The 13988-nt window shown below is 40.3% G+C and overlaps 1 pseudogene; it reads right to left on the reverse strand.

Moving 5' to 3' along the window:
* Positions 1-2472: 2472 nt before the first annotated feature.
* On the reverse strand, positions 2473-13451 carry LOC111025463 (uncharacterized; annotated as a pseudogene).
* Between the last annotated feature and the right edge of the window lie 537 nt (positions 13452-13988).

Here is a 13988-nt window from a genome sequence, read left to right on the forward strand (position 1 = left end):
TCAAGCTTCGTTTTGGTGTGGGCAAGCGTCGAAACTTGCCAAAATCCTACTGAAATGCTTCTGTCCGCTTCGGGAGGGGCGTTATTGTGAATCAAAGTGCCGGGGTCACTGAACTGCTGCGTTGTGGTTGTGGGTTGTCGCTGGTCGTCGAGCTTCTGCAGATCTGACCTTCGCGTGTTCGGATCGCCGGCGAAGGTCATGAAACGACGAGGGAGATGCACCTCCACAGTGGACCGTCGCGGCTGTCGGGATATCTGTCGCGTGGGTGTTGCCGACGATGGTGGAGAAGCGTCGACCGCTGCTGCTGCTGCTGACCGCTATTGTCTGAGGCGTCGTCGGAATACCCACGATTGTGGGTCGTCGAAGAAGCAGAAACGCCGAAACCGAACCACCAAAACCACCGCAATCTGTCGCTGCTGGTTCTGAGTCGTACAGCCGTCGGGTCGCCACTGGAATGAATAGCCACTACTACTCGGTTGAGAACCACCACTGGAAACACTACTGTCGTCGCCGCTACTTGAGTTGAGAAACACCACCGGAGATACGGTGGCCGATGACATAAATCGAGGGGGGGGGATCGACAGCTGGAACAAGAAGTGGGGAGAGGGGGAGAAAGAGATGGCTAGGATTTCACTTGTTTTTTTTATTATTATTATTATTTTATTTAATTCAAATTCTTCAATTTGCTTTAAAACTAAAGCCAACATTCCAATTTTAAAGAAAGTTCTTAATTTGTTTAGAAACTAAAAAGCCCAACTCCCAATTATTTTTTAATAGAAGGCTCATGGGTTACAAGAAACTAAAATTCTAATTTCAAACAAATCTAACGGCCAAAAATCCAAACTAAGGAAATGTCAATGAAAGAGGGAAAAATCTTAATCATTTTCAATAGAAGAAAACTCATTTTAACAAAAGTTGGAAAATTTATTATAAAGATTAACTAAAATTTATAACCGAAGGATAGAATTAAAAAAAAAAGGGAAAAAATCAAATTTCCAAAACTTTAAATTAAGATTTAAGTAAAATCTGTTTCAAAAGTTATAAAACTTAATTTATCCAAATCCAACAAAATAAACTTGATTCCGATTTACAAAAATTAAAACTCAAAAATGAGAATTTCCAAGAATTTCACGACGAAAATAAAGGAGGAATTCAAAGGCACAAATTAAATCTTAAAATAAAACTAACCCGAGAATGCGGGGCGTTACAGACTACCCACCTTAAAAAACTTCCGTCCTCGAAAGTTGACTTGTCGTAATACTCTAAACGCTGGGGCATTACATTCGAAAGTTGACTTGTCGTAATACTCTAAACACTGGGGCATTACACTAAGAGTCCGAATGTTCAAGCCTGGAGACCTCGTCTTTAAGAAGGTGATGCAACATGTTGGAGTTCTGGAACCGAATTGGGAACGCCCGTACAAGGTCCTAAGCCTGGAGCTTACCTACTGCGACCTCAACGGGAGACAGCTCCCCCATCCGTGGAACACTGAGTACTTACGGGTTTATAATCAATAGTAAAATAAATAAACAAATAAATAAATTTCTACTATGTAATCTGAGGTGTAAATTTCCATTTATTAATGAAAGCCGAACTCCGATAACTTGTAAAAAATTTGACGACTCTACTCGTTAATATCGTCTACTACTACCGAGCTACGTCAAATGGGGGCCAAGGAAGACTACTTGGTATGACCTAGGCTAATCCATAACGAGAAGGATCGTTGCATCTTTCAAACCTTAGAAGCACTAGTCAGCTTGTAAGAACCTAGCCATCCATTATGGTATGAGTCCACTGCTGAGCCGAGTTACCTCGGCTCGTAAGTCGTTGGGCGAAGAAGAGATTGTTTAGACTTGAGAACTTAAATAATGAAATTGAAATTCTCTAAGTATAAGACTTCGGAAAGAGTAACTGACGTCTAGACAATTCCGACACGTTGAAATTAAAGGTAACACGCGAAACCAAGTTCTCATCCCATTAAAGATAAATTTGTGTGCGAAAATAGAGCCAAGGTATATATGCCTCGGCTCGGTACAATGTTTCTTTTCTATCTCTCAAGAACAACAGAAGAAAGAAGGGAACGGACTACTCCTCGGGAGCATCATCTCCATTGGGCTTGTTGGCTCCTACGTCAGCATTCGTTGTCTCGGCTCCCTCACCAGCGTCAGCAGGACGATCAACCTAGATGGCCTTATACTCCTACTCAGCAGCGGCGATGGCTTCTTCCAAGCAAGTGGTCTCGAGTTTCCCAATGGCATAGTAGAAGCCCTTGTCTGCAAGGTCGCGCGCGAGGCCGTCAAGTTAGGGGAATTATTTCACCCTTTTCTCTATATAAGCCCAACTCGTCATGTTCTGCTCAGCTTCCCTCTAGCCTTTCTTCGTAGTCTCGGCTCGCCCCTTGGCATTCTGCAGGTCGGCACGGGCCTGAATGATCAAGGCTTGAGACCTATCGACCTCAGCTTCCTTCTCGGCTCATACTTGCCCCACCTCTGCTTCGAGCTCGGCAATCCGCCGTTTGTATGAGGCCCGAATCTCCTCTTCTTTAAGGTCTCGACCTTCGAGCTCGGAGCTCACCATGGAAGCATATAAGCAAGCGTGGTAGTGCAGCTACAAAGGTCTAATGTTAAAACAAAAAAAAAACACAAAACAAGAGAAGAGAAAAGCAAAGAAAAGAATAGACGAAGCTACCTCTGCAGCAAGAGCCACCGTCTTCCTCAACGCGTCCCCAGGATTTCCAGGCGTCTGGACGGCGCGCTCCACACAGCGAGAATTAGAAGATCTCACCTTCATCGCGACATCGCGGATGCTCGGATGAGAGAAAATGAGCTTGAATGGGAATCGAAACCCATCGCAGGATTGCCGCTCTAGGGTGGATCCTTCCTCTAAGTCGACCACGATGGTGGGTGGCTGAGATTTGGAGGTAAACTCCTCTGATCAGAGCGCATCCCTTTCTTGTTTCTTCCGCGACAAAGGGACTACCGACCCCTCACCTCCCGCGACCGTCTGCAGAGGCTGAGCTTGTAGGGCTGAACCTTGGCCAAGTTAGCAAGCCCGGGGGTCAAGACGTTGGCACTGCTCGTGCGCTAGCGAGCTTGGGGGGCCGCAGGTTGAGCAGCTGAGTTTGAAACACGTTGTTGTTTGCCGCTACTGAGGGCGAGGAACTTTGAAGCCATCCCTGGAAAGAAGTAAGAATTAGCGAGGTGAACTAAGGATTCAAGCAAACATTCAAAGTAGAGGTTACCTTCTGGAGCCTTGCGTTTCTCTGACCTACGTTGCCAAGGTTTGGGTAGCTTCTTGTGCTCGTCCGGCTAGTTGTACGAACTTAGACCGCTGGAAAAGAGGTGGGAGTTCGAAACAAGAGCCTCTCCCCACAAAGTGATAAGAAATCAATAGCCAATTGGATCTAAGAACCCTTATGGTTATGCAAACCCCTAGATCACAAATGCTAAAACTCCCAAATCGAGATGATGTCAACCCAAGGAAGAAGTTAGAACGGATTTACCTTGATGATCAATATCAAAAGTAGAGAAAACTTGTTTCTAAACTCATGATTCGAACCACTCCACAAGATAGCTTGATCAAGGCTACTTGAATGACTCTAGTATGCAAATCTAACACTCAAGAATTGCAAAGAAAAACAAGCTCTAGGCTTTTGAAGCAAAATAGCAACTTTCATTCAACATCCAAAATCTGTATTTCAAAGGAAACAAACTAGGCTATTTATAGCCTCCAAACAACACTAAAAGTAACCTAAAGGCATTTGAAAGGTTGTAACTCCCAATTACATGATTGCCATAACATCCACTAGCTAAAATGTAACTTAAAACACATAAATGAAATGTTTAAAACTGAAAATATAATAAAAAGAGGTTTAAATCCGAGAATTGAAGTCTTGGTCACCCTTCAAAGTCTTTGTAACCTCCCAATTATAAATGAAGCTTCACTTGAAGTAGTTTGAAATGTAGTTCCATTAATTGATGGATGACTTGCAATAAATGAAGCTTGAGATGCACTTAAATTCATTTAATGCAACTTGAGTTCCTTGAATTGAATTTGGCTTTATTGAATGCAACTTGAGTTAAACTCCACTTCAACTTCAGCTCCTTTAAATGAACTTAGAGTTCATTTAATGCAACGTCTCCCTTAAGCTCTACTTGGAAGATATTGACTTGAAAAGTTCCATCTCTCTCTTGATCATCCCTAGCCGAGCTCACCAAGTATTGAACATGAGAAAGTAAAGCTTGTTGTAGCTGCTTGGCTCTTGATCTCGTTAGGGGTCCTTGAGGCATGACAATGGTGCTTCCTTGGTTCACATCATCCTCCCTCTCTTGAGAAGGATTTGTCCTCGAATCATAGCCATCACCTACATCAAAAGGACTCAAATCAGCAACATTAAAGGTTGCACTAACACCATACTCACCTGGTAAATCAATTTTATAAGCATTGTCGTTGATGCGCTCGAGAACTTGAAATGGACCATCTCCTCTAGGATTGAGCTTAGAATGTCGTTGGACTGGAAATCTCTCCTTTCGAAAGTGCACCCACACCCAATCTCCCGGGTTGAATATGAGATGCCTTCGTCCCTTATTAATTCATGAAGCAATATTGGCATTTTGCTTCTCAATCCTCTCCTTGACCTCCTTGTGTAGCTTATGAACGTGTTCAACCTTAGCATTAGCATCAAAATTCACAAATTCAGTAGGTGGCATAGGTAGCAAATCAAGAGGTGTTATAGGATTAAAGCCATAAACAATTTCAAAAGGAGTGCACTTAGTAGTATACTATGGACAGCCCTATTGTAAGCAAATTCAACAAATGGCAAACAATCCTCCCAAGATTTGATATTTTTATCAATAACAGCCCTAAGCATAGTAATCAATGTCCTATTTACTACCTCAGTTTGACCATCCGTTTGAGGGTGACATGTAGTAGAATAGACTAGCTTAGTACCTAACTTTCCCCATAAGACACGCCAAAAATGACTCAAGAATTTTACATCCCGATCCCTAACAATGCTGTAAGGAATGCCATGCAATCGAACAATCTCTCTAAAGAACAAATCCGCAATGTATTTAGCATCATCAGTTTTGTGACATGGAATAAAATGAGTCATTTTACTAAATCTATCAACAACCACAAATATATTATCTCTACCTTTCCTAGTCCTTGGTAAACCTAAGACAAAGTCGATATATCCAACCAAGGAGCAATTGGAACGGGCAAAGGAGAATATAAGCCATGCGGTTTAAGTCTAGATTTAGCTTGCCTACATGAAATGCAATGCTCACAAACTTTATGAACGTCATGTCTCATCCTAGGCCAATAAAAATGTTCAGAAAGCATGTCACATGTTTTTGCTACTCCAAAATGCCCCATTAATCCTCCTCCATGAGCTTCTTTAACAAACAATTCACGAATAGAGCAATTTGGAATGCACAACTTACCTTTCCTAAAAAGAAATCCATCAAACAAGTTGTACACATCCAAAACAGTACCATTTTCAAGAGAATAAAAAATAGAACCAAAAGAAGGATCATCATGGTACAAGGTTTTAATATGCTCAAATCCAAGTAGTTTAGCATTCAATGTGTTAAAAAGAGCATACCTTCGAGACAAAGCATCAGCAACTACATTCTATTTACCTTGTTTATACTTAATGACATAAGGAAATGTCTAGATGAACTCCACCCACTTAGCATGGCGACGATTGAGCTTATCTTGACCTCTCAAGTGTTTTAAACTTTCATGATCAGTATGGATAACAAACTCTTTAGGCCAAAGATAATGTTGTCATGTTTGTAATGCACGAACCAAAGCATAAAGTTCTTTGTCATAAGTGGGATACTTCAAAGAAGCACCATTCAACTTCTTACTAAAGAACATTAAAGGTCTTTGATTTTGCATTAAAACAGCACCTATACCTACCCCACTAGCATCACATTCAATTTCAAAAGTTAAGTCAAAATTAGGCAATGCAAGTAGTGGAGCGGAACTCAATTTTTCTTTCAAAGTGGTAAAAGCACGTTCTTGGTCCTCTCCCCACACAAAAGTAACATGTTTCTTAACAAGTTCATTCAAAGGTGAAGCAATTGTACTAAAGTCTTTTATGAACCTACGATAGAAACCCGCAAGTCCATAAAACTTCTTACCTCACTTACACTTTTAGGTGTAGGCCAATCCCTTATAGCCTTTACCTTGTCCTCATCAACCTCAACACCTTTGGATGAAACTACAAAACCAAGAAAGTTAACTTTTTCCATACAAAAGCTACATTTCTTTAAGTTTGCATACAAACACTCTTTTTTTAAAGTATTCAAAACAGAACGTACATGCTCAACATGCTCATTTAATGACTTAGAGTAAACAAGAATATCATCAAAATATACAACCACAAACTTCCCTAAGTATTCACGCAAGACATGATTCATTAACCTCATGAATGTACTAGGTGCATTAGTCAGTCCAAAAGGCATAACTAACCATTCATAAAGACCATACTTAGTTTTGAAAGCAGTTTTCCATCCATCCCTAATATGCATGCGAATTTGATGATAACCCGATTTCAAATCAATCTTTGTAAAGAGACTACATCCATGCAACTCATCAAGAATATCATCTAATCTAGGAATTGGATGCCTATACTTAATAGTTATCTTGTTTATAGCCCTACAATCAACACACATACGCCATGACCCATCTTTCTTAGGTACAAGAATAACCGGAACAGAACATGGACTCAAACTCACGCATACATATCCTTTGGCAAGGAGGTCATTCACTTGCCTTTGTATCTCTTCGGCCTTGCTAGGATTAGTCCTATAAGCCGGACGGTTTGGAATGGTTGCTCCCGGAATGAAGTCAATCTTGTGCTCGATCCCCCTAAGTGGTGGCAATCCACTTGGCATCTCCTCGGGAAATAATTCCCCAAATTCCTGCAAAAGGGCAACAAAAACACTAGGCAAAGAAGGGTTAAGCTCGTTAGTAAGGAAACAAGATCCTTTGTACAGAAGTACAAGGATATTTCGTTTTGCAATCAAAGCATTCCTAACCTCACCCATTCTAGCACACAAGCTCACACATTTGGCTTTTCTCTCATTTTTCTCACTAGGTCGATTGCTACTCTCTTGCTTTTCACTCAAACTCTTTTCTTCTCTCAATTCTTTTTCTTTCATTTCTTTTGCTTTTGCATCAACCTCTTGCCTTTTTGTTTCAAGTTTACATTGGTCAACATATACATCTTTTGGAGACAAAGGTACAAGAGTAGTTTTCCTACCATTATGAGTAAAATGATAACGATTAGCATGTCCATCATACATTACCCGACAATCAAATTGCCATGGTCTCCCTAACAAAATATCTCCGGCATGCATTGAGACAACATCACACAAAACAAAGTCAGCATACTTTCCAATGGTAAAAGAAACAAGAACTTGCTTATTCACCCTTACCTCCCCACAATCACTCAACCATTGAAGCTTATACGGTCTAGGATGTGGTTCAATCTCTAAATTAAGTCTCTTGACCAGAATTGAACTCACAACATTGGTGCAACTACCGCTGTCGATCACCATACTACAAGGTACAGATTGAACAAGGCACCTAGTGTGAAATAAATTCTCTCTTTGGTCTAAGCTATCCTCCTTAACTTGGGTGCTTAAAGCTCTCCTAGTGACTAAGGACATATGTGTAGGGTCCTCTTCACTATACTCCTCACTATCACAATCATCATTTTCTTTCTCTATTACCTCATCTTCCTCCTCACCGTCCGTCACCAACTCTCCCTCCCTAAGGACCATAGTTCTCCTATTAGGGCAATCTCTACTATAGTGACCAACCCCTTGACATTTCCAACACTTAATGTCTCTATTTCTTTCCTTAGTCTCATCAACCTTTTCTTTCCCCTTATAAGAAGTTTCTCCCTTATCCTTAGGTTTCTCACTTAACTCTCGGGTCTTAGACTTATATTCAGCATGCTTACTAACCATTTTCCATGTAGAAGTACTTGAAGAAGGTTTAGTAGAATACCTTTGGGACTTTCGTTGGAGTTGCTTCTCGATCTTTATGGCAATATGCAACATCTCCTCTATGTTAAAGTAAGGTTGTAGATCAACCTTATCAGCAATCTCCTTGTTTAAGCCATTCAGAAATCGTGCCATGAGATTCTTCATATCCTCTTCAAGATCAAGTCGATCCATCAACAAATCCATCTCCTTGTAATAGTCCTCCACCGACTTGCTACCTTGTCTCAACACTTGTAGCTTTTGCGCCGTGTCCCGGGAAATGTCTAGGAACAAACCGCCTTCTCATTAACTCCTTGAATTCATACCATGAATCGATTGGCGCCTCAAGATTTCGTCTCCTACTTGACATCAATTTGTCCCACCATGTTATTGCATAATCTTTAAATTGAGCAATACATAGTTTTACCTTCTTTTCTTCGCTAAAATTGTGGCAGTCAAATACGTACTCCACTTGCTTCTCCTATTGAATGTAAGCCTCCGGATCAGTCTTACCATAGAACTTTGGAAGCTTCAATTTGATATTTCCCAAGTTTCGGTCAACTTGAGCATCCTCCCGTGGAGCTCTCCGTTGGAGATTATGGTAGCCTCTTCCTCGGCCTCGCCCTCGATCTAAGCCACGACCAATATGTCTCTTTCCCCGTCTTGGAGCCGCCAAGACTGTAACTTGATCGTCCTCTCAATGATCAGATCCATCACCTTCATAAATCATCCTCATCTACAACACGTGGTGGTGGAATTCTCTCCGGAGCTTGGTTTTGAGCCTCCAACCATCCTATCCGTTTTGTCAAAGCCTCCATGCCACGAATCAATCGTTCCATAGTTCCTTCTAGTGCCTCTCTCCTTCAGGCATCGGGAATGGTATTATCTTTAGGATTGGACATGCTGCAAAACAAGTTAAAGTAACAAGAAATGGACCTCACAAGCACTCCCTCACGTGTTTCCACTCGTTAATGAATTTCACTCGTGTTTAACACTCAAACAATGAATCACTCCCTCACAAACGCTCAATCTCACCCTCTCAGCAAAGTACACTCCAATATTGAAAAGTAAGCCGATGAGCAAGACTGCAACTCAAGTGATTAGATAAGACACACAAAGAAATCACTCAAATAACTTGATATAGGAGTAAATTCAAAACTCATATCAGAAACAAGCTTAAGAAAGAAAATGACCAGAATAATTAAGATGGAACAAGATGAAAATGTAACTCTTGAACAATTAAGGCTACTTTGTGATCTTATGGAGTTTAATTCAGCCTTTTATAACAGATATGAGTTACACAAGAAAAACATCATGAGCATTTGAACAACAAATTGCTGGAAATTAATTGAGACAATTGTAACCGCCAAGAATTTAATGAGTAACGGTTAGTTGTGGAAATAAATCAAAATATAACTGATATGATTTAATACCAACAGCCAGATTAACACAAATAGGCTATTTCAACAACACAAATCAGATCTAGCATGCTTTGCAAGTGAAAAAAATATAAAGAACAAAGAAGATCACATGCTCTCGGGTATAGCAGTTTTCCATAACAGAATGCCAATTTTCGAACTTTTCACCCAGAACAAAATTGAATCAGAAGATATGAAAGAAGACAAAGTTGTAGATAAGACAGAGATCTACAAACTCATAGAAGACAACAAGACGAAACAAATAATGGAAATGACACTTTTTTTGTATTTTAGATACGTGGACAGAATGTAACAAGATGAACAATAAGAACAAAAACTTCAAAACAAAGAACAAGAGCAATACGAAAACGGAAACATATATCCGATCTAGAGCCTAGTGCTATGATACCAAATGATAAGAAAACAATAGCCAATTGGATCTAAGAACCCTTATGGTTATGCAAACCCCTAGATCACAAATGCTAAAACCCCCAAATCGAGATGATGTCAACCCAAGGAAGAAGTTAGAACGGATTTACCTTGATGATCACTATCAAGAGTAGAGAAAACTTGTTTCTAAACTCAAGATTCGAACCACTCCACAAGATAGCTTGATCAAGGCTACTTGAATGACTCTAGCATGCAAATCTAACACTCAAGAATTGCAAAGAAAAACAAGCTCTAGGCTTTTGAAGCAAAATAGCAACTTTCATTCAACATCCAAAATCTGTATTTCAAAGGAAACAAACTAGGCTATTTATAGCCTCCAAACAACCCTAAAAGTAACCTAAAGGCATTTGAAAGGTTGTAACTCCCAATTACATGATTGCCATAACATCCACTAGCTAAAATGTAACTTAAAACACATAAATGAAATGTTTAAAACTGAAAATATAATAAAAAGAGGTTTAAATCCGAGAATTGAAGTCTTGGTCACCCTTCAAAGTCTTTGTAACCTCCCAATTATAAATGAAGCTTCACTTGAAGTAGTTTGAAGTGTAGTAACTTAAAACACATAAATGAAATGTTTAAAACTGAAAATATAATAAAAAGAGGTTTAAATCCGAGAATTGAAGTCTTGGTCACCCTTCAAAGTCTTTGTAACCTCCCAATTATAAATGAAGCTTCACTTGAAGTAGTTTGAAGTGTAGTTCCATTAATTGATGGATGACTTGCAATAAATGAAGCTTGAGATGCACTTAAGTTCATTTAATGCAACTTGAGTTCCTTGAATTGAGCTTGGCTTTATTGAATGCAACTTGAGTTAAACTCCACTTCAACTTCAGCTCATTTAAATGAACTTAGAGTTCATTTAATGCAACGCCTCCCTTAAGCTCTACTTGGAAGATATTGACTTGAAAATTTCAATCTCTCTCTTGATCATCCCTAGCCGAGCTCACCAAGTATTGAACATGAGAAAGTAAAGCTTGTTATAGCTTCTTGGCTCTTGATCTCGTTATGGGTCCTTGAGGCATGACAATGGTGCTTCGTTGATTCACATCACAAAGCGTATCCCAGGTTCCAACCTTAGGCACGTTTGACGATCTCCCACAATTTGTTGCTTATCCTCGGGATGGAAGACAACAGAGCTGCATCACAAAGTATCGTCAGAAAATGAAGCGCGAAAGCCTGAAAGGACCTAACTTGCCTAGGACACTTATCTACGTCCGAACTGTACTAGGACGTGGCAGATCGGCTCACCTCTTCATTTCTACGAGCCAATCACCGGAGGCAAGGAACCAACACTCCTTCCAGTTCTTATTAGAATAGGGTTTCCTAATGAGCTGACCTACATTCATACGAGCAGAGAGGTAATACCTACCATCTCCATTGTTGGAGGCTTTGATTGTGTGGGTGGCTAAGAGCTGATCTACGGTAAGTCGATCCTTCTTCTTGTCTCGGGTGACCCACCACAGCACGTAAGCCCCAAGCACGGTAGACCATCCGTTAGGAGAGAGTTGAGCTGGGGCGAGGTTGACCGCGCTAAGGAACCTTTGAATAAATGGATGAAGAGGAAGTCTAACCCCCCTATTGAACATCTGAGAGTAAAAACTGACGCAGCCAGGAAGGGGATCCTAGAGGTATTCTGATACGAATCAATTTGTGACCAATTACAAGAAGCAAAGCAAAGAAGATTCAAGAGTTTTTCATAATACATCTTCAAAGGCTAGCTAATGCACACAAGGAGACAGATTTCTGAGGCCAAAATTCTTTACAATGTTAATTTAATGAGTCAAGAAGAGAATGGAGCAAAGATGGCACGGGAAAAGTTGTCTATTTTGAGAGATGGCATGGAGGACAAAAAAAGTGTGCAGATTTGTGAACAGGTGCCTTTGCAGATTGCACCTCTTGGGAGTTTGTGATGTCAAAGCTTGTCAAATCTCATCCAAATGTGAAGCGCCTCCTACATGTGATTTCCAAGACAATTTAAAGCAATTCTACGTTTTTGGATTCACATTTAGTGATAAGAAAACAATAGCCAATTGGATCTAAGAACCCTTATGGTTATGCAAACCCCTAGATCACAAGTGCTAAAACCCCCAAATCAAGATGATGTCAACCCAAGGAAGAAGTTAGAACGGATTTACCTTGATGATCAATATCAAGAGTAGAGAAAACTTGTTTCTAAACTCAAGATTCGAACCACTCCACAAGATAGCTTGATCAAGGCTACATGAATGATTCTAGCATGCAATTCTAAAACCAAGAAATGCAAAGGAAAAGCTCATGGCTCAATAAGCTTAAATTTCATTATCTCAAAACTCAAATCTCAAATCTGTTTTTTTTTCCAAGGTTGAGCTAGGCTATTTATAGCCTCCAAAACAACCCTTCAAGTAACCTAAAAGAATTGTAAAGGTTGTAACTCCCTACTACATCAATACCATAACCACCACTAACACAAATAAAACTTAAAACACATAAATGCAAAGGTTTAAAACTGAAAATACAATTAAACATGCTTTAAATCCAAGAATGAAACTCCTCCACCATAAAACCAAGAGTTTGTAACCCTTCAAGAGTGAATGAATTGGAGTTTGAACTACTTTCAAGTACTTTGAAGTCTTGTTCATTTAATGCATCTTGAGTTCAACTTAGACTTCCATTAATGCAACTTGAGTTTGTAGTAAATGAAGTTGGACTTGTTCTTGACTTAATTCAATGCAACTTGAGGTTGCCATAAATGACACTAGAGTGCATTTAATGCAACTCCAATTTGTTGTCAACTTGGACATAGGATTCTCCAACAACTTGCTTTAACTCTTGAAGACTAAGACACTTTGGTTCATATCATTTAGTTGTCTTGTTTGATGTGCAATCATGTTTTAATTTGCATGTCTTATTTTCTACAATTTGCATTAAAAAGGATTTGAAAGACTTTTGGTGTTCCTCATGTTGAACGACCCTTTGGCCTATTTAAAGGCTTGTAATCACCTTGTTTTGGCAGATTAAAAACATATTGAAATTCAAGAACTTTTGTTCCTTAACACTTTTGGTGTTGCTTCTTTCAAATCTTGCTTTAGGTTTGATGTTAAACCGATTCATTGGATTAGTCTCGATCAAGCTAATTCTGGAGTGAGTCGTCTTAGGATCTAGGAGTGACCATCGTAGATTCTAAGTCCGATCTAAGAGTGATTCATCTTCTGACCTTACTCTTGGTTAGAATCAGTCGGTAAGTTAGTCGTTTTGGTGAATGTTTGCAAGAATCCTAGAAGGACCTCTAGCTTTGTAAACCCGAGCAACCTTGGCACTTATCATATTCGCCGACCTTAGGAACCCTAAGCTCTATGGAATCAGGGATGAGGTACGTTTTATGAAGCTCGGCCAGTTTACCTACCGAGTAGCTTGAGGGAGGAAGCTCAACTACCAGGTTAGCCATAGGATTTCCTGAGGTGGAAGCTAGGTTAAGGTTTCCTAAGGTGGAAGCTAAGTTTGGATTTCCCGAGGTGGAGGCCAGGTTCTGATCTCCTAAGACACTCTTTGTGCTCGAAGAGCTAGTCGATTTGGACGACGAATCACGCGACGAGCTACTCATGGTTAGAACAACCGAGACGCATAAAAGTTATGTAATGGAAGAGGGAGAGTGCCTGACTTAGACGACGGCCGAGGTATTCAAGAAACTTCGAAGTGAAAAGTGAGGCAAAAGAACTCCACTTTTTATAAAGTAGTCTGGAGGCACGAGGATCGTACGATCAAGAAGGAATCGATGACAAGATTTGTCCACGATGGGCACTCCTCGTGGCGACGTTTGAGTTCTCGAGACAGAAATTAGGGCCGACGACATTCGTGACATCACACATTGACACGTGGGTTTTACTTAGCTCCAGCTACCTCGGAGTACTTCGCTGCCGACCTTCGTCTCGCCGAAGTGGGGGCCAATGTTGGATGTAGATTTTCACCTGCCACGTGTCCACATCGTAAAGGCACCTGAACCGGAATCCATTTAAAGTATAACAAGTTGCTCGAGTCCACTGAGGTCGGGATTGATGGCATGACCTAAGTGAGACGAGTCGACCTAAATTTGCATACGTAACAGTGTTTCTTAAACCCGACAACACGCCATGTTTTTAGG

This window comes from Momordica charantia, assembly GCF_013281855.1.
Source record: "Momordica charantia cultivar OHB3-1 chromosome 11 unlocalized genomic scaffold, Mcharantia_2.0 BLBB01000011.1, whole genome shotgun sequence".
Lineage (NCBI taxonomy): Eukaryota > Viridiplantae > Streptophyta > Magnoliopsida > Cucurbitales > Cucurbitaceae > Momordica > Momordica charantia.